The 19,203-nt window shown below is 41.2% G+C and overlaps 1 protein-coding gene across 1 annotated transcript in view; it reads right to left on the reverse strand.

Annotated features, from left to right (window-relative positions):
- The window catches only part of Col8a1 (collagen type VIII alpha 1 chain), a 134,878-nt gene extending 119,058 nt beyond the window's left edge, over positions 1-15,820 (reverse strand). Inside the window, exon 1 of the mRNA XM_021185178.3 lies at positions 15,745-15,820. The gene's annotated coding sequence lies outside the window, so the exon portion shown is untranslated. The remainder of the gene's footprint in view (positions 1-15,744) is intronic.
- Positions 15,821-19,203: the final 3,383 nt, after the last annotated feature.

The following is a 19,203-nucleotide window of genomic DNA, read 5'->3' on the forward strand; positions in this document are numbered from 1 at the left end:
ACCAAGTGACATTTTATTGATTCCTGTGCCTTTCAGCCATAAGCAATGAGTGCATGTAAATCAAGTGTTTTAATGGGCCCAGACTGTGATAGTTGCCCAATAGCTATTTGTTGAATAAATTATTGATAAATGAGATTGGAAACAGAGTTGTAGCCAGTCAAACATGGAAGTATAGAACTTGAGAGACAATTTTTGAAATTCTTAAGGCTCTCCTTCCACTGTCTTTAGGAATTAGAACACATACCATTTTACCTGCAATTTTCCTATTCAGGCAATGGGTTTCTTAGAGTCTCCTGAGGGAGCCTGAATTGAATGATTTCTTGATATTCAAGATATGGGAATAAACTGGTTAGGAGCCTTTCAGCAGAAAGATTAAATTCAAGCATATATATATATATATATATACACACACACACACATATATATATACTTACATATACACACACACACACACATATATATATATATATATATATATATATATATACTTACATATATACACACACACACACACATATATATATATATACTTACATATATATATATAATCACTTGACCCTTAAGGAGCCCTTGCAGAGCATTCTGTGTCCTGTGCTGCAGCTTATCTTTTATGCTTCTTGGATGCTCTGAAGCATAGATGTATTAGCCAAGCCCACGTTAGTAGAAAGAAGACATCAGAGATGTGGCAAGCTAGGTTCTTATTTGAGCTCTAACACTCTAATGATGGGGAGCAATTTGTCTCTGTAAATATCTTCTGTCTCATGTGTGCAATATAGGCAAATGCTTCTCCACCCAAATCTAATGTTGAACTAGACACAAAACACATGGTGTAGATAGATTGTTTGTCTACAAAGACCAGCTGTTACTGTCATTACTATTGATTGATTTTCTTCGCATCTAAAAGTTCCTTACTAACACTCTTGCTAATGTGGTGATAAATTTAATTAAATAAATAAAAAACACCAAATATCTCTAACACATTTGCTCTGGGGAAAAGAAATAAAAGATTCTTTCTTGTTTTTTCTTATTATAGCATTTGTAAAGATTTATTAATATTTTGAAACACTTTTACACTAGTTTCAAAGGCATTTAAAAGCCTTACTGATAGATTATTTCTCTGCCACTGTCAATGAGCCAATTCAAGCAGATTCGATTGATTAAAGTTAGATTTATTTATTTATTTATTTTTGGTTTTTCAAGACAGGGTTTCTCTGTATAGTCCTGGCTGTCCTGGAACTCACTCTGTAGACCAGGCTGTCCTCGAACTCAGAAATCTGCCCGCCTCTGCCTCCCAAGTGTTGGGATTAAAGTCATGCGCCACACGCCCGGCTAAGGTAGATTTATTAGGAAACTGATCTTTGGTGGGAAAGTTCACTGGCCCCCAAACCAGGGCGGGGCATGCACAAAGAGGAAGAAGAAAGACCAAAATGTCAGGATTTTATAGGGAAGAGCCTCTGGGGAAGGGAAGCCCAGTCCCTGGGCTGGAGAGCTCAAGGTTGAGGGCAGGGTATGCCAGGTAGGGACTGAGGGATTCTGGAAGATTCTTAAGCCTCTGACTTCTGTTTGCAGATGAGAATTTTACTTATATGTGTTCAAATGTGACTGGAGCACACCGCGAGTATTTAATAGCTAGATATTAAAAGTTAGCAAGTTAAATGTTATTACTGTCTTTACCATTGTATCTAATGCTTACTTATGCTATAATTTGTCAACATTTTATAAGGCAGGTGGATCGTACACACCCGTAATTATTTCTTGATGCCCTCTGGCTCATCATATCAGGATAAATTCTTTTATTATTTTAGAAAAGTTTTTATTGAAGGTTTTCCCAATCATTCCAAATAAATTGAACTCTGAATGGAAAAGACACAGCTGACCATCTGGCTTCTCCAGTGGCTCTTTTGTCCCTGTCCTGATCTTTGCTGAGTCATGCAGAGTGTGGCTGGCATCTGATACCATTAAACATCTCTGTAAACCATTGCTATTAGAAACTCATTTGAATGTGTTTTCCGAAGGCTCATTAATAAATCAGAATCTATCCTGCAGCCAGACAGCTTGGTCAGTTTGCTCTTAGCTTTGCCCAACAGGGTTTGTATTGCATGGCTGGCATGTTGGCGTGATGGACGGACTCCTAAAGTGCCCTTAGTGAGCCAGCAAGTGCCAGAGCCATAGCGTTGCCAAATTCCAGAGACACATTACCTCCTCTGCCCTTCTGGCTCCAGGAAACTCTGTGAAAAGAAACTGCTTTCCTTTAGAAAGTGGTGAGGTCTCAGGGGGTGAAGGAATCAAGACTGTTAGCTAAGTTTATTTCAGTCATTCTCTGCAGAGGATCATGTTGAAGAAGTAGCTGTACACCTCAGTTGGTATTAAAACAACCCTTTACCACAAAGGCAAAAGAGATGAAGCTAAGATGCTGGGTACTCGAATGTCCTTACTCAGTATAAAAGATTACACACCTCATTTGATTTGTGTCAGGCATAACATTGTTAAACTACAGAAGTGGAGCTTTTGATGAGAGCTATAGACATGCCCAGGAATTAAGCAATATTTAATAAACATTATAGCAGCCACAATTATTCACTGAGAAGGAACTAAAAGGCATGCCTTAATGTTTTTTGTCTCCATAGTGGTTACTCATATGAAAGATCACATGCCATAAGACCTGAGTGGTGAAATACTCTGTGCTGTTTGACACAGTAGGTACTAGCCACAAGTAACTACTAGATGTATAATTAAAGATATTGTTCAACTTTACTGTTTATTGCTGTAGTAAGGGCCCTGTGATGGTTTGTATATGCTTGGCCCAGAGAGTGGCAGATTTAGAGGTATGTCCTTGTTGGACTAGGTGTGTCACTGTGGGCGTAGACTTAAGACCCTCATCCTAGCTGCCTAGAAGTCAGACTTTCACTAGCAGCCTTCAGATGAAGACGTAGAACTCTCAGCTCCACCTGGATGTTGTCTTGCTCTTGCTTTGATGATAATGGACTGAACCTCTGAACCTGTAATCTAGCCCCAATTAAATGTTGTCCTTTATAAGATTTGTTGTGGTCATGGTGTCTGCTCATAGCAGTAAAACCCTAACTAAGACAGACCCTGACCAAAAGCAACTTGGGAGAAGAAATCTATTTAGCTAATCATTCCTGGTCATCATTCATGAAAGGAAGTCAAGATAAGAACTCAAGTAGGACAGCATCCAGGAGGCAGGAACTGAAGCAGAGACCCTCAATCAATGCTATTTCCTAGATTGCTTCTCCTGTTTTCCTCAGTTTGCTGGGTTTTTTGTTTGTTTGTTTGTTTTTATTTTTTGAGACAGGGTTTCTCTGTATAGCTCTGGCTGTCCTGGAACTCACTTTGTAGACCAAGCTGGCCTCGAACTCAGAAATCCGCCTGCCTCTGCCTTCCAAGTGCTGGGATTAAAGGCGTGTGCCACCATGCCTGGCCCAGTTTGCTGTTTTATACACTCTAAGACCACCTGCCCAGGGATGACTCCATGCACAATGGACTGGTCCTTCAATCATTTCCCCACAGACATTCCTTCAGGCTAATTTTATTGAAATGTTTTTTTTTTTTCAATTAAGGTTCCCTCTTCTCAGATGACTCTAACTTTTATCAAGTTGACAAAAATAAATAAATAAATAAATAAATAACCAATGTAAGGAAAAGAAGAAAATAAGTTATTACCTCCTTTATGTTACCTGCATTTCAAGTGCTCGGTAGTCATATCTGAGTGGCCTCTACTATAGTAGAGAGCTCAGATGCAGAAGATTTCTATCATGGAAGGAATCTGTCAAGCACCCCTGACAAGACTGTGCCAAGGAAACATGTTAGTGACTTTTGTAGTAACTGTCAGTTGAGAATAAGAAAAGATTAATGTAAGCAAAAATATGTAGTGAGGCTTTAATTAATATGACTATGAATTAAGATTGTGTTGACAGGTAAAAATGAGATCTTTACTTTTTTTTAAGTAAAGAAAACACAAAGAAATATTTGGGAAAAAAAAAACCCCTCAGACCATCTGGTTTAGTTCAAATTCTTGCTAGAATCTTGTAAAGGATGGAGATGGAGTGACAGGCTAAGTAAGATGAGAGACTTGACTGTCAATCTAAAGTGTTTGCTCTATATTTCATAATGCCATTAGATATTTTGTCAGGGTTTTTTGACAATTCTATAACAACAGACCTGAAGTAAATCTTTTTTTTCCTTGCACAATTTAGTCTATAGGAGGCCAATGCTTAGTATTAGTATTTCAGTGGGAGTTCATCTTGCACCACCTTCCAATAGTTAACTCATCAGTTGAGTCAAAGCTCTAATAATATAAACTGAGTGTGTGTGTGTGGTGTAGTGTGAGTGTGTGTTGTCTGTGTTTGTGTGTATATGTGTGTGTTGTGTTTGTGTGTGTGTGATGAGGTGTGGTATGGTATGGTGTGAGTGTGTTTGTGTCTGTGTATGTGTATGGTGTGAATGTGTGTGTTGTGTTTGTGATGAGGTATGATATGGTGTGAGTGTGTTTGTGTGTGTGTGTGTAAGTGTGTGTGTGTGTGTGTGTGTATGGTATGAATATGTGTAGTCCATGTGTGTCTGGTGAGGTGTGGTATGATGTGGTGTGAGTGTGGGGGGTATGGTGTATTGTGGTATAGTATGGTGTGAATATGTGTGTGTGTGGTATTGTGTGGTATGGTGTGGTGTGAGTATTTGTGTGTGGTATAGTGTATGGTGTTGTGTACTGTGGGGGTGGGGTGGGGTGGGGGTGAGAGGGGGGAGGGAGTTAGGGAGAGAGAGAGAGAGAGAGAGAGAGAGAGAGAGAGAGAGAGAGAGAGAGAGAGAGAAACACAAGGGACAATTTATTTTGTTCTTAGTTTTCTCAGAAGACCATAGAAAACCATGGATCAGTTGTTGGTCATTTCCCAAAACCCAGAAAATTGAAGTATTCTAAATTTTATTCAGCATTATCAGTTTTTCTAGGATGCTCATTTTGGCTAAGAACTTTGTGATATAAGAAGCAGTTTCCATCCTTTCTTGAAGTATTCTGGTTATATCAAAGCTTGAAGGACTCAAACTAATTATAACTTCTTAATACAATTTATAAGGATAGAAAAATGTACATTTAGAGCCCTGTTGTTCCTGTTGGTGCTCATGTCATTACCCACTACCATGTTCTGTATTTCTTTTACATTTATTAAATTCTGTCATATGGCATGCACGGAGGGTGCAGAAATGAATAAAACATGAATCCTTCTGCTAGGAGGTAGATGAATAATTGGTGCTGGGCATTAAGTGACAATAAGCTATAATTCCTGGTTGTGCACACAGTAGTAAGGAGCATGGAGAGATGCCTAGGGCAACCTGAGTACACTGGCTGCAGGCATGTCAGGTCTGCCCAGAGAGGACATGTGATTGCATCTTGGAAGGGAAGTATAAATTAATCCAATTAACGAAGTGGGAGAATACTTCATTCACAGAATGGGGGTAAAATACAAAAGCAAATTCAGTTGGGAAAGATCTAAGACTTTGTCTCCTTTTGTTTCTCTTGTGGGCCATGAAGGAAGAGCTTGACATCACTCTACCTATATGCTGAGCAGCAGGTGATGCTGCCATTGACATTTGTCTAGATAACTCAAAGAGCATGGGGAATCATCTATGGAGTCTTGACTTTCACCACCAGGTGATAGATTACAGTAAAAATAACTCCAGGGAGAATGATCTGGGGTCACACTCAAGTTGCCTGAACACGTGAAAGCACTTGTGTTATAGTCTGTTTCTCATATAACATCATTAATTTCTATTGTTTTAGGAATGACATCTTAGACTGTCATTCTCCTTACCAGAATGGTGCCAAAGGAGCCTGAAGTCAATCATGTGGAAGGAACTGATGGAGAAAATTTAACTCTCCAAAATTACCCCAGGAAAAAATGATAGGTTTTTTTTTCCCCTCCTCTTTTTCTTTTCTAATTACAAAACCCTTACTTTCTTGGCTCTTGAATTACAGCATGTTTTTAGAGAAAAAGTACAAAAAAGAAAAAATAAATTAAAATGACACTCTTATACAAGAAACAGAGCCAGTCAGCAGTGTCTAGGAACAGAGCCACTGGAATCCTTTCCCTTTATGAGTCAGAGGAGCTGTCTCAGAGTGCTGGGGGTTTGTTTCTCCCTCTGAGGATAGGACATCATTAGAGGCAACAAGAGGAAGCAGGCTGGGGACAGGCTTTGCAGTGGGACCTACAATGCCATACAGACTGCTAGTTCCAAACTGTGTGGCACTTAAGAAATTCCTTGCCCCAACTGAGCAGATGTTCTGTTTTCTTCTTGGGTAAGCTAGAATATGAAGAGCAGAGAGATAGCTGGACCAGTGCAGCATCCTGCTTCTGTAGATAACGTAGACCATCTATCCTTATTTGCATCCCAAGAGAAGGCTTCTGTGTAGGCTTGGCTGTATAGAACTTGCTTTGTAGGCTAGACTAGCCTTGAACTCAGAGATCCATCAGCCTATGTCTCCCAGGTGTTGGGATTGAAGGCATATGTCACCACACCTGGCCACAGAGCATCTATTGTGCTAATTGTGATTCTAATTGTGAATAATGGGCCTATGCTCTTTCTTTTCTCTTGGATAACAATGAGTTACTTATCTGCTTGATCAGAGGGTGTTTAATTGCCATATCTGTGAATACTGGCCTCTTTATGCTAACTTTGTGTAGGACAAGAGAATTCCTAAAATTCTAAGAGAAACAGAGAAGTTTATGAAGTGGCAAGTCTGAATGTTTTACATAAACTCAATAGTTGATGATATAATAAGTTGTACTTATGTATTTTGAATTACTAAAATTAGTTCCCTGTTGATAGTATGAAAGCAAAGGATGAGAGCAAATCTGACTAGTGGACCCAGATGATTAATGATGATAATAAAGATAAGACAAAATTGTCATCTCAGAAATTGGTGAACTATTTTACAGAGTTAGGTAAAATACCTAAGTGCCTCAGTTATGAAGATCATCAGTCACCAATAAAGATGCCTCTGTAACAAGATATTGGGAAATGAAATTAAAGGGAGAAGCAAGAGACAATTTTAACAGATCTCTAGGACTTCAATTATGGTAGGAATAAAAGCAAGAGAGGGAACTGGAGAAGAAGGGAGAGATGGAGGAAGGCAAAGAAGGAGAGAGGCAGAGAGGCAGAGAGGGAACAAGAGCATGATTAGTTTTTCTGCTGTTGTGATTACTATGACATGGAGAACTGATGCCCAGGACAAGGCAAGGGTATCTCACCGTTTTGTTCCCCTTTCATCAGAAGCTTACCATCCTGGCATGGTTCCTTACTCATGGCTTGTAAAGCAATATCCACTCAGTGTATATTATACAACAACAAGCAATACTGCAAATACCCTATCATAGGAGATCTTAAAACTGTAAAATAGGAAGTGATTGCCAGTCACCATAATCTTCTGTAGAATACCAAACCAGGAGATGTTGTAAAGTAGAGGAGACTTAACATCACATAGCAACTACATGCCTCTTAATATCCCTGGCAGCAATCATTTAAAATGCATTTTAGAATATGTGGACAAAAGAACTACAGATTACATATAACATATTAGTCATTCATTTTTATTTTTGATTGTAATTGCCTTGGTGTAGATGTATATGTATGTGGTTATGTGTGGATACACATGCAACAGGCTGCATGTAGAGGTCAGAGGATAACTCATGGGAGTTCATTTTCTACTTCCATCATGTAGGTCTTGGGGACTAAACTCAGGTACTAAGGCTTGGTGCCAGCCTAATGACTCTCTGAGTCATCTCTCTGTCCAAACAGTTACTAATCCCCATCTTTCTTTAGTTAAAATATAATTTAATCACATTTTTTCATTGCAAGTAAGATCACTTACTAAATACATAGGCTTTTTTTTGAGGATCTTTAAACTATAATTTAATTATTCACCATTTTTCTTTCTATAATTACCCTTGACCTTGTCTGGTCTTTTGCTACAAGTGGGATTTTTCTCTGTGTTCTAAAAGCTGCAAGTCCTCTTGCACAATCTCAGAAGAATACACACCTATTTGAAAGTCGGTCCCATGTTGACTGGCTCTCTATTCATGCCACAAGCCCTTCCCGATGTCCTGTGTGTCTTCCAGTCTGCATTCTGAATAAATACCTTTGATAATTCATGGCTAGTACCATCATGCCTTACAATACATGGGAAGACCCCATGTACTTCCGATTAACAAGGGGATTGTTTGAGAAGTATTCTTTTGAAGATAAATAACCAAAGTGCATAGATGTTTAGTGGCCTTGCGCTGGGCCCCAGAGAGTCAAGATGGTATAGGGATTAAAATATTAAAGGTTGTCTTGAAAGGTGGAGTCTCAAGTCACACACATACCAGTTTCACAGCTTCATCTCTGGTGACATCACACAGAGACTCAGGGAGAGGATTATTCTGCTTTCCTACAAATGTCATCATAATTTACAAAGCAAGCAGCCTTTCTCTGATGTGCCAAGGATTTTTTTTTTTGTGGTCCTAATTGATCTCTACCTCCCAAAGAATTCTGAATTATGCAAGCGTCTCAAGTCTTAACAAGCCATCTCCCCACAGCTGTGCAATGAAAGTGTTCAACAAGACATTCACTTTAGTCTAGGCAAGACCCTGGCTGCTCCTCGGGGAGATCCAGAGGCAGGGGAGTGGTTTGGGGCATCTTAGTTTCTCCAACCTCTTGGCTGGCCTGATTTTGTCTTTTCTCTTTCAGCTTCCTTGCAGCAGGGGTGGGTCCAGTCATGGCACTCTTCTACCCTCTCTGCTTGTCTCTCATTGATCATCAGCTGCCAGAGTTTGTTTATTACTGAATTGAGCATTTAGATTTCGGCTTGGCTGGTGGTGGCCTTGGAAAGAACTTTCTCTAAGACTGTGTTGGTTTTCTTTCAAATAAACTTCTGCAAGCCTGGACATTTCTGGCATTGCTGAGAAGTGAGTGATTTATTCTTAGAGGCTTAAATTAGGTTTAAAAAAAAAAGAAAGAAAGAAAGAAAGAAAGAAAGAAAGAAAGAAAGAAAGAAAAGAAAAGAAAACTAACAATGCAAGGAGCACTCTAGCCACTGGTTACAATGATTCTTACCTCTGTATTTTATCGGAAAAATATCTTAAATTTAAATGTCCCCTCTGGCAACACATCTAACACCTCCTGTAGACAATGAGTGTGCTGGTTCCCGCTACTGGCGAGCAACTCCCCCACCTACTCGTTGGGCAGTGAGGGGTTGTAACAAACTGGGAACTGGAAGAGAGACTAGGCATGCCATTTTAAAGTAGGAGTTGAGGATCCAATATCTTATTTTGCTGAAGATTCCTTTTCTTCTCTCATTCTTCCAACCTCAACAATTTTGGCTACCTAAGTCACAAATTCTTAGCTCCACCTAGTGTCTCTCTTCTTGTACTTCTTGGGCTTATGTCAGCCTAAGCAAGCAAGCAAGCAAGCAAGCAAGCAAGCAAGCAAGCAAGCAAGCAAGGAAACAAACAAACCAAAACCAAAGCCAGTCATTTGGGTTGACATCATTAACACCAAGACTAAACTTTAAGATTGGGAAAAATAAGAAGTAAATATCTATATAAAAATATGCTAATGTGCAGCTATCACTTTGAATTATGAAGGAAATTTAGAATTATTATTAGAGGGTATAGACTAATGGGAGGCATGGAAGATTAAAGGGATGTGGGCTTGCAAATGTTCCAGCTGTCCCATCCGCATGTTCCTCTCCTCGCTTTTAAGCTTTGAAGTCATCTCAGTAAACTGAAGGTAGTGGAGACTTAACGCCTTTGTGGTTAGGGAGAAAAAGTTCTTATAAACCAGTCTTAGTTAGCTCAAGTATTCACTGACATAAATTTCCAGAAAAACAGCCATTTTATCAAGTTAATAGAAGAGATTGGAGAAGCTCTTCAACAAACTGGATACATGCTACTGCCTGGAGAAGCCAAAAGCTAACACCCACACCCAGGCCTATTCAGTTAGAGCACATAAAATGATTAATTGTAGTCTTTGAACATTAATGACCCAATGCCTAAACATGTGATATAAACACATAATGGAGTAAGCAAGAAAGCACTCTTCAAAAAAAAAAAAAAAAGGACTTTAAAAGAATGCTTTAACAATGTTTAAACTTAGACTGTGTAGATTTTTAACATACAATAAATCAGTTTCTGAAAATAATTACTGTTTCAAAGACAGGCAAACAGTTTCCAGACATGCTCAGAGTTAACTGAATAAAGATCTAGGATAGCATCTGTCCACTTCTTCAGTGTGAATTGTTTCTAGGAAATGATTCTCGAATGTTCTTTTCTACCTTCATAGTGTTGTTTGGTGGCGTGATTTTATGGGTTACTAATAACTGTATTATCTCAGCAAGGAAAATTTTGATGTCTTGACTCCCATTAATTTACTAATCTGGGTCAGAGTTAAGTATAAAGTGAGGTCAAGCCAGGCTCTCTTCCCAGTTGAAGTCAAAGGTAAACAAGAGTTTGAATGCCCATGAGGCTTGTAAATCTTCTCACCAGCATGACTAGCCCTCAAACGGTGCTATGCCTAAAGAACACTAGTATAGACAGTTCATCTCCTAGAGGGGCTGAACATCCAAAGCAGTTGTCCAGTACTCCAAATTGTTCTGGAGTTTTCCCCTCTTCTCATGCCAGAAGTGTGATCCCTTGGGACGGTGCCATTCCCTCACTAAGTCCTTGGTTCCTGGGTTTCTCACTTTTGTCTCCGTGCCCTTCAGGCAGGGTCCAGTCATGGTTTCTCTAATTCTCTGCCTTGCCTTGGAGAAGCACAAAATCAGCTGACAACTGATTGCCTTTAGGATGGACAGGGTTGCTTATTCTTCTTCTTCCATATAAATATTGTAACTGGATCTTAAACACGCTATAGAAATGCAGCTCTAGAGCTCAGGAAAACGTAGGAAAAATTAACGAGTTCTACAGCAAGAGGATGGCCGAGCCACCCATGAAGGTAAGTGAGTTCTCCATTTCGTAATGTAGGAGGGAATCCTAAACTTGATACATTTTGGATTCGAGTACCTATATATTACGAAGACTACTTCTAGGTCTTTTATAGGAGTTGGAAATAATGGATACTCTCTGCATAACGTTTTTTCTCTCTTCATTCACTCCTCTGTTCAACACAGATTTAGCAAACAGCTAAATATTTCAGATTCTGCCGTGGAGAATGGCATCAAAGGTCCCTGTGATGTTGATGATCAGTAAGCTCAGTCTTAACTGGGTTTATTTCATATCTCTTAGACACATTCTTCAGTAAAGACAACACTGTATCCCAAACTTCCACCCTTCTGAGAGCCCGACGTTAAGTTCCTACGGGATCCTCAACATAGTTAGGGACACCTATTCTCGTTGAGTGGGCAGAAGTATCAGTTACTAAAGATGAGGTCCTGGCTAGGGAGTTGGGCTATCTGCCCTCCATTTGGGTGACCTGGTGAATGATATCTACCTTTTTGACTTTTTTCCATCTCTAAAATGAACTATTAGTTAAAATTAGCTCCAAAGTCCCTTCCAAAAAATTATGTCTTGCATTGTCTAGGTTCTTACTAACCCTCCAGAAGTCTGAATTTACTAGATAAATAAATGTTCCCTGAAAACTTGCCTCAGATAGTTTACTGGAGGCAAGAAGAACTTCTTGATGACTTTATCCATGCACAAGGACTAAAGTTTAGAAAATGATAAAACTTTCTGATTTGATGGAGTCAGCATTCATAGTCTGTTTTTAAAAAGTACTGAAGAGACGCAGAGACTTGCAGCAATGAGAAAAACCACAAGAATGAAAGCTACTCCCAATTATTCATCTGTAGTGGTTGAGGGAATCCCTCTCACTCAAGAAACAATGCCAGCGGCACCCAGGGTCTGTGACTGCAGCTGCAGATCCAAAGAGGCTGCAAGGAGCAGAGACCAGATTTTTTGTTTTTCAGGAAGAACAATAGAAGTGAGTAAACAAATATTGAACATTGAAAGTCATGTAAAGTGTATCCTATCCCTACGCATGAGCACCATTAGTAGCTTCTATGATGCTCATGCCAACCCAGACATTAGTACTTGGACTTGTTCTTATCTTAGGCGGTAGCAGTGATTAGTTTTGTAGGGGGAGATGTTTTTGTTTTATTGACTTCATTTGGTCTGATGCAGTGTCAATGGCTTCCTGGATTGGAGTACACAGAGCTTCCAGATTGTAGACATTCCAGATTCCAGAGAGTCCTTTCAGCTCTTTAAGGAAAAGTCTGTACAGAGCCCCAGACAGCACATACTGAAGCCACACTGCTGGAGTCGCTGACCAGAGGTTTCTCTCTTGGTACTGAAATGTGGTTAACTCTCTTTCTCACCCTTTAGTCCTCCTCATCGCTCCAAAAATGGAAGGGAATCGGTAAAGCTTTGCTTTAGAACTGGGGGATATAAACGGCAGTCAACTGGAAAATCTTAAAACAATTGTTAAATTACATCCTTAGAATTTGGTAACAACTGGCAAGCAGGCTCTCATCCCCCTCCCCCCTTCCCCCCCACCAACTGAATGCCTTCTATAGTGAGAGGTCTTTTTGCACAATGCTGAGGGAAAGATTCTCTGAATTCCAAAAGCATTCACTGTCCCCTTAACTCTTCCGTTCCTCTACTTTTATGCAACAGTTACAGTTCACTTTGTAAGACCGTTCTCCAGCCTCAAGCTCTGTCTGTACTTTCCTTAAATCCATATGCATGGATTTGGAAGCACATAGTAAGGTAGGTTTCTCCACAGATACTTAGAGGAGCAGAGACTGGAAGTCTTAGTCTTCTTTAAGTTGCCATACCAAGGTAGTGACCAAAGAAGAGGCGTCATTGATAACCCCTAACTTGAAAACGCTTATACAACACTGTCCCCTTTAGGTTAGTTAGGATTCATTTTGTAGATACTACCAGTGGAATAGAAAAAATATGGTGTTTGGTGTGTATAACACGGCTTTAAAGACTAGAACTGGCAAGTGCCTGTGAGTTTGAAGTGGGCACAGCTGAAACCATTTTGGGTGTCAGAACTATGCTGCTGTCTTCCGTAAGTGAAGGAAGATGCAATGAGTAAGGCAGTAGAGACGACTCTTACATTAGCAGTGACAGTGCTCTTATTGACTAGAAAGGAAAATTCAAACAGAAACTCTAGAGCAGGTACTTTTTCTCTTCTTCATCCCCCATGGCTCTATGTAAGCACTGATAGCAAGGGGTCATGTTTGATAACAGATCTAGATTGTTCTATTCTCTTAATGGATGTCTACGTGTCTTCTCACCTTTCCACTCAATTCTGGTTGATTTCATTTTCTTTAAAGATGTCTTTTATCCTTTTCTTTTGAAATAAAAATATACATATACTTTCCTACTGTGTAGATATTTTACTAATTCAAAAACAGAAATAGAAATCTAAAATGTGTTTTTTTTTAATAAGTATAGCAGGTCCTCAAAATCTGTAGGGCATCCTTTGGGTGTCTCTGGTCAAGGAGACGCCCACTCTTGTTTTCTTTTAGGGAGATAGCAGCAGCCTGCTGCAATAGCATGCGCTGGACATGGCCACACACAGGAAGAGGAGACTCGGGCTATCCTTTGACATTCTGTGCAGAAGGGGTGATGTTAGGACAACTAAATGACACCTTAACTTTTTCTAAACTCATAAGAAGGAACGTACCATTGTGCCTGGTACATACCTTATGGAAAATCTCCTTTGACTGGTAATGCCCCCTGGGAAGGTTAGATCATGAGTAGTCTGAGATGATCTCACCCACTTAGTTAAGGGGGTTGAACCTCATGACACACATACTGTTAAACTGTTCATAGCTGCTCCATTCAGACAGTCAGGGAGCGCAGAAGCAAACCTTCAGAGAACAATCATAAGTCTCAAATTTAGCTTGAACAGAGTTCTATAATGTAAGCTTTTGGCCCTTAGGGCTGATAACTTTGACAGAGGAGGGTTTTGGAGGAAATTAGAGTCTTTTCTCACTGATGGGGCTGTGCAGGACTCAAGTATTACCTTAAAGGAGGAATTAACTTGAAGGAACCCAACATTTGGGTTGGCCTTGTTTCAGACCTGCACCTTCCATGGCTCATGACTCTGGTTAGCTATAGAGCAAGCAGACTGCACTGTGGATGGAGATAAGGGGATTTGAAGATGCACAGGTCACATATTATATTGGCCAATAGTAATTTTATATCATTTTCTGAAAGGAAACCACATTCCCTGCAGTATTTTTCCACTGGGGGGAAAACTGCAACATGGGGGGAATGCTTCATAAGTAACTTGAATAATTCTATGCTAGCCCTTTCATGCTCAACAGTGTTTAATATTTTTACATTCCTTTTGATATATAAAAGATAAAGAGAATTTGGAAAAGCCCAAGCCACGTGTCTAAGTGTGTGGTTTATTTCAGTTTTAGACCTACAGTGAAATTTCCCATTTGAAACAGCACACAACCAACAGGCATGAAGATGTGAACGGCTCTCTCCCCTTTAAGAACCTTAAGGACTAAAGCGCTGCTTTGGTTTCTTGACTGGCAGCCTGGGCTTGTCTCCTCCAAGAGCAGCTTCTGCAGTTGCCCAGATGGAACATTTGAAGAGGGCTTTTCTCCCACATGAGAACCTTTCATCCCACAAAACCCACAGAATATGGTAGCAAACTTGATGGCACAAGAGTCTGACTTTTATTTTTTTTTTCCAAAGTAGCTGTCAGGTTTGTTTCTCCTCTCACAGGTGCACAGCACTCTGGAGAAGAAGAACAGATCAATCCCCAACCCACCTGCCACAACCACTTCCCCAAACCACCCCTACACACATCCAAGGTCTCTTCCCCACTGGAGAGCTCTGGGGGAGAGTCAGTCAATAACCAGGCACTTGTCTGAGGAGGGCAGAGGGGACGGTGAGAATGGAAACCTTCCATCTGAAGTCTTTCTGGCTGATCTCTCGATACATCAGTCAGCTGTACACAGAAGAATTGTGTAATCTGCCCCGCATGCTTTCTGAGAAACATACTGAAACACTTCATGTTTGAGGTGTGTATAGGCATCACAGAGTTATACACTTTCTCAGTTTCCACACAAGTCTCCTTTTAGGCTGTACTGGAAAGGTAGCCCAGCAGTGGCTCATCCTGCCCCAGCTTGTAAACTGGGATTTGTACTTTCCTATCTTCCAGTCACCTGATTACTGTCCCCGGGCAAAGGGCACTCGCTCACATCATTTTTTCCAAGCAGTTAAACCTGGAAAGATACTTCTTAAAGGACTCACAGAAGTTGTCTTGGGGGTTTGGAAAACATCACAAAATCAGCAGCCGACCTTTTGACTGTGCTATTTTTAGAGAAGTAATTGTGCTCCTTTAAAGTGCATTTTTTGACACTGGGACAGATTCCCCTGCCCTTACTGATGTGTGAACTATTTACAATTAAAAAACACAAGCATAATACCGCAAACAGATACATTTAACCTCAGAAGCAGTCAGACAGACGGGGCGCGCGGGGAGGGGGGCAGTGTGACTTAAAAAGAGAAAAGATTTTTGTAATAGAAATGCTGTTGTTTCTGCCAAAAAGGAATTTTTATTTTACTGTTCAAACAGAAGTTTGTTTTCAAACCAGTTGCTAGTTAAGAAGCTCACTGTTCATCACAGCATCCTTATGAATCAACTCTAAGTAAAAAGCGTTGACCAGCAGGGACTCACTCCGGGCAGCAACCCCCTGCAGGTCAGCAGCCCTGACAAGGGTTATCTTACCTTGAGCACGTAAGATCTGGGAGACAGGGACTCGGGCTCCCACGGAGAGGACCGTGGAAGGGCTCTGATCCTCTGTGCTCTGCGGGTAACTTGCACTTGGCTTTTATGGACAGGTGGGCGGAGCTGTTCCTCACAGTAGGTGGGCAGGGATTGAGCGGGGGCGGCGGGCGGGCTGCCCCCGTGGAGCTGGACACTTGTCTGGGGAGGGGCAGAAAGGGTAGAGCCCGAGTTTTCAGGAGTGGGGAGAGCCAGGGACTTTGGAGGGCGGCGGAGTAAATAGACAGGAGTGGAGAAGAATGAGGGAGAGTAGAGAAAGGCAGAGAGACCACAGAAGGGAAAGGTTGGGGAAGAAATGAATGGGGTTTGGGGACGGGAAGCTAAAGTAAAGGTAGGGGAAGAGAGAGAGAGATGGGGATTTGATTCTGGAAGATGAAATGGGTACTGGATTATTTTTCGGTTTTGTATGACATTTTTGGCAGCAAGAGGAATCTGGGCGACTGTCAATAATAAAGGTGTTTTCCCTGTGATCGTAAAGCCAAGAAACCGCCCAAGAGAACTGAAGGGTTTGGAAGCGAGGTAGAGGCGAGGAAGATGGGCTTCTGGAAAACAGTGGAGGACAAGCCCGGTGAGCCCAGACAGTGGTGGGAGGGGATCGTCCCCGGGAGCCCCAGGCGCCCTGCCTCTGGGAGCTGGCTGCTGCAGCCTGGCCCACCCCGCCTCACTCCTGCCAGCCTCCTTCCACAGACAGTTCTAAGCAACATCCAGGCAGCTCCAGAGGCTGGAGCAGCTGCGAGGTCCATCTGCGGAGACAGCTCCTCACCAGCTCGTCCCTTCAGCATCAACATCTGCTTATGTAACACAGGATGCTAGGGCTTGCTGTCCTCTGGTTATTTTCGGTATTTAAAAAAAAAAAAATCTCTCCTACCTAGCAACTGAAAAATGTTCAGTGTCATAGCTCTCTCCACTTGTCGCAGGCATAGAGAGGATTTAACTAACAAGTGCGATGGGTCATGCTGAAGTTATTAAAAAATGTATTCAGAGAAAGAAAAACAAGGTCCTTTCGCTGCTGAGCAGTGACTCACTTCCCAGCCCAAGCTACAGTTTTGCTACCAAAGAAATCAAAGCATTTGAAAAGAGGACTTGAGACTCAGAGGTGGGAAATGGGAGTCGGATAGATGCCTTGGAGAAGAGGGAATGACCTTGCTCACCGAGTACACACACACACACACACACACACACACACACACACACACACACAGGATCTTAAGCCATGCTGTGCTGTTTTCTGTCTTGTTTTCTAGCTAGCTCAAGCTGGCAACAGGCTAAGCTAGGGAGTTTAAAAACTCCTGCACTCCTCAGTGTGCCTGGAGAGTGTGCATTGTTCTGAGAGGCTTGAAAACTGTTCAGTAGTATCCCTCAGCCTCTCCTCCACAGGATGCCAGAGGACCACTAGCCCAGCTGTCTCCTTCTGCTAGGTGTGGGGGAAAATGGCCTTGGACTTAGCCATAGGATACTGAGGGGCAAAAACGCCTCTCCACTAAGAAAGAGCCACTGGCCTAGTAAAGGTCCACAGTATAAGAAAGAATTTTCAAAGAATCTATTAAGAAAATAGTAGTGCGTGCCACTGGGATAATAATAATACCTGCCACCACATGTGCTAAGTTTACACTGGACTTGGTTTTTTACAAACTCACTCCCATCTGTCTGCCAGGAGAGCCCAGAACCTCAACTGATGGTTCCTTTGTAAGGATTCCAAGCTTAGCTGGAATGGATAGGCTTGGAAGTCAACATGCAAAAACTGATGCCATTCAGAGAGGGAGGATGGTGAAGAGTCATTACACGAAATGGAAACATTTTAACTTTCATCAAGATACAAATTTGACATCGTATGTGTGTGCGTGTATATACATATATATGTGTGTGGGTATATATCTCTATCATCTATCTATCTATCTATCTATCTATCTATCTATCTATCTATCTATCTGTGTGTGTGTGTGTGTGTGTGTGTGTGTGTGTGTTTCCCTGGACCTCCTAATCAGCTTTATTCAGGAAAGTCACCAGCTCTAACAAGCCATACCTATTGGTTTACTAGCCAGGAAAATATAAATGTTCAATAAATGTCACCTGGCCCAATGGAATACATTGTTCTGATAAGTGTGAACATATGGACGATGAGTAGCAGTTGTTCATTTAATGGATGATTGGAGAACGAAGAAGGCTAAAACTTTCATGTGAACGCTTTTGTCCATTTACTAGTTAGTTGCTGCCTCTCTTTTTCTTTTCTGACTCAGTTTTCCTTCCTAAATAGTGTATCTTTTAGGGATGTGTCCAGATCCATTAAGTGAAGTCTACGACATGAATAATAACCTTCGTTACCAGAACTGAGAATTAAGACTACATTATTTGTTTTGGGGCTGAACCATGAAACCAAATATGATTTTATAGGCATAGTATTACTTCTTACGAGTCTTTAATTTAGTAAGGAAATGTATTCTGAGCAAACAAAAGAGGGGCTAGAGGAGGGTCTGGGTGATAAAAAATGTATTAGCAATTATTCCCATAGGATTATGGAAAATAATCCTTTAATGCGTCTCACACATTCCAGTTCCATCACATAGTTGTGAAAAATAAGGGGCGGGGCTTGGGGGGAACAAGACAAGAAAAGCACATTTGAAGAGAAGGCAGCCTCCAGCAGCAGGATGGAGTTTTCTTTTCCCATTTTCATCCTTTACCCCATTATTCTGAACCTGAATACCCAGCCAACATAGCAAAGGCACTCCTTTCATGTTGTCTAGATGGTGCCAACGATTAGTTCATTTCTCCAGTTCATACTTGCCCGAGTCTGATTCAGTAGCAGATCTGGACAACACGTTGCGAATCCAGGAATGGATCTCTATGCTGATTCTCAGGGAGCTGTTCCTAGAATCTCTCCAAAGGGGAGAGAAGTGGGCTCCCCGGTGAAAGGCAAGGATCAAATGACAACATGCTATGCCCTAAATTTGCTATCATGTGGATATACTAAGAGCTACACATGATGGCATATTTCCAAGTCCTTGGTGAATGTAAACCTTTTCTTATGTGCTGTGTGTGAGGTTAATTTATGCTCAATCAAACATATATATTGATTGACACACAAAGATATCTTACAGACACTATTGCATATGCCAGCAAGATTTTGCTGAAGGGACCCTGATATAGCTGTGTCCTATGAGGCTATACCAGTGCCTGGCAAATACAGAAGTGGATGCTCACAGTCATCTATAAGATGGAACACAGGGCCCCCAATGGAGAAGCTAGAGAATCCACCCAAGGAGCTGAAGGGATCTGCAACCCTATAGGTGGAACAACAATATGAACTAAGCAGTACCCCCAGAGCTCAAGTCTCTAGCTGCATATGTATCAGAAGATGGCCTAGTCGGCCATCATTTGGAAGAGAGGCCCCTTGGTATTGCAAAC

The sequence above is a fragment of the Mus caroli genome, unplaced genomic scaffold (assembly GCF_978045245.1).
Source record: "Mus caroli unplaced genomic scaffold, Mus_caroli_1 scaffold_17, whole genome shotgun sequence".
NCBI classification, from domain to species: Eukaryota; Metazoa; Chordata; class Mammalia; order Rodentia; family Muridae; genus Mus; species Mus caroli.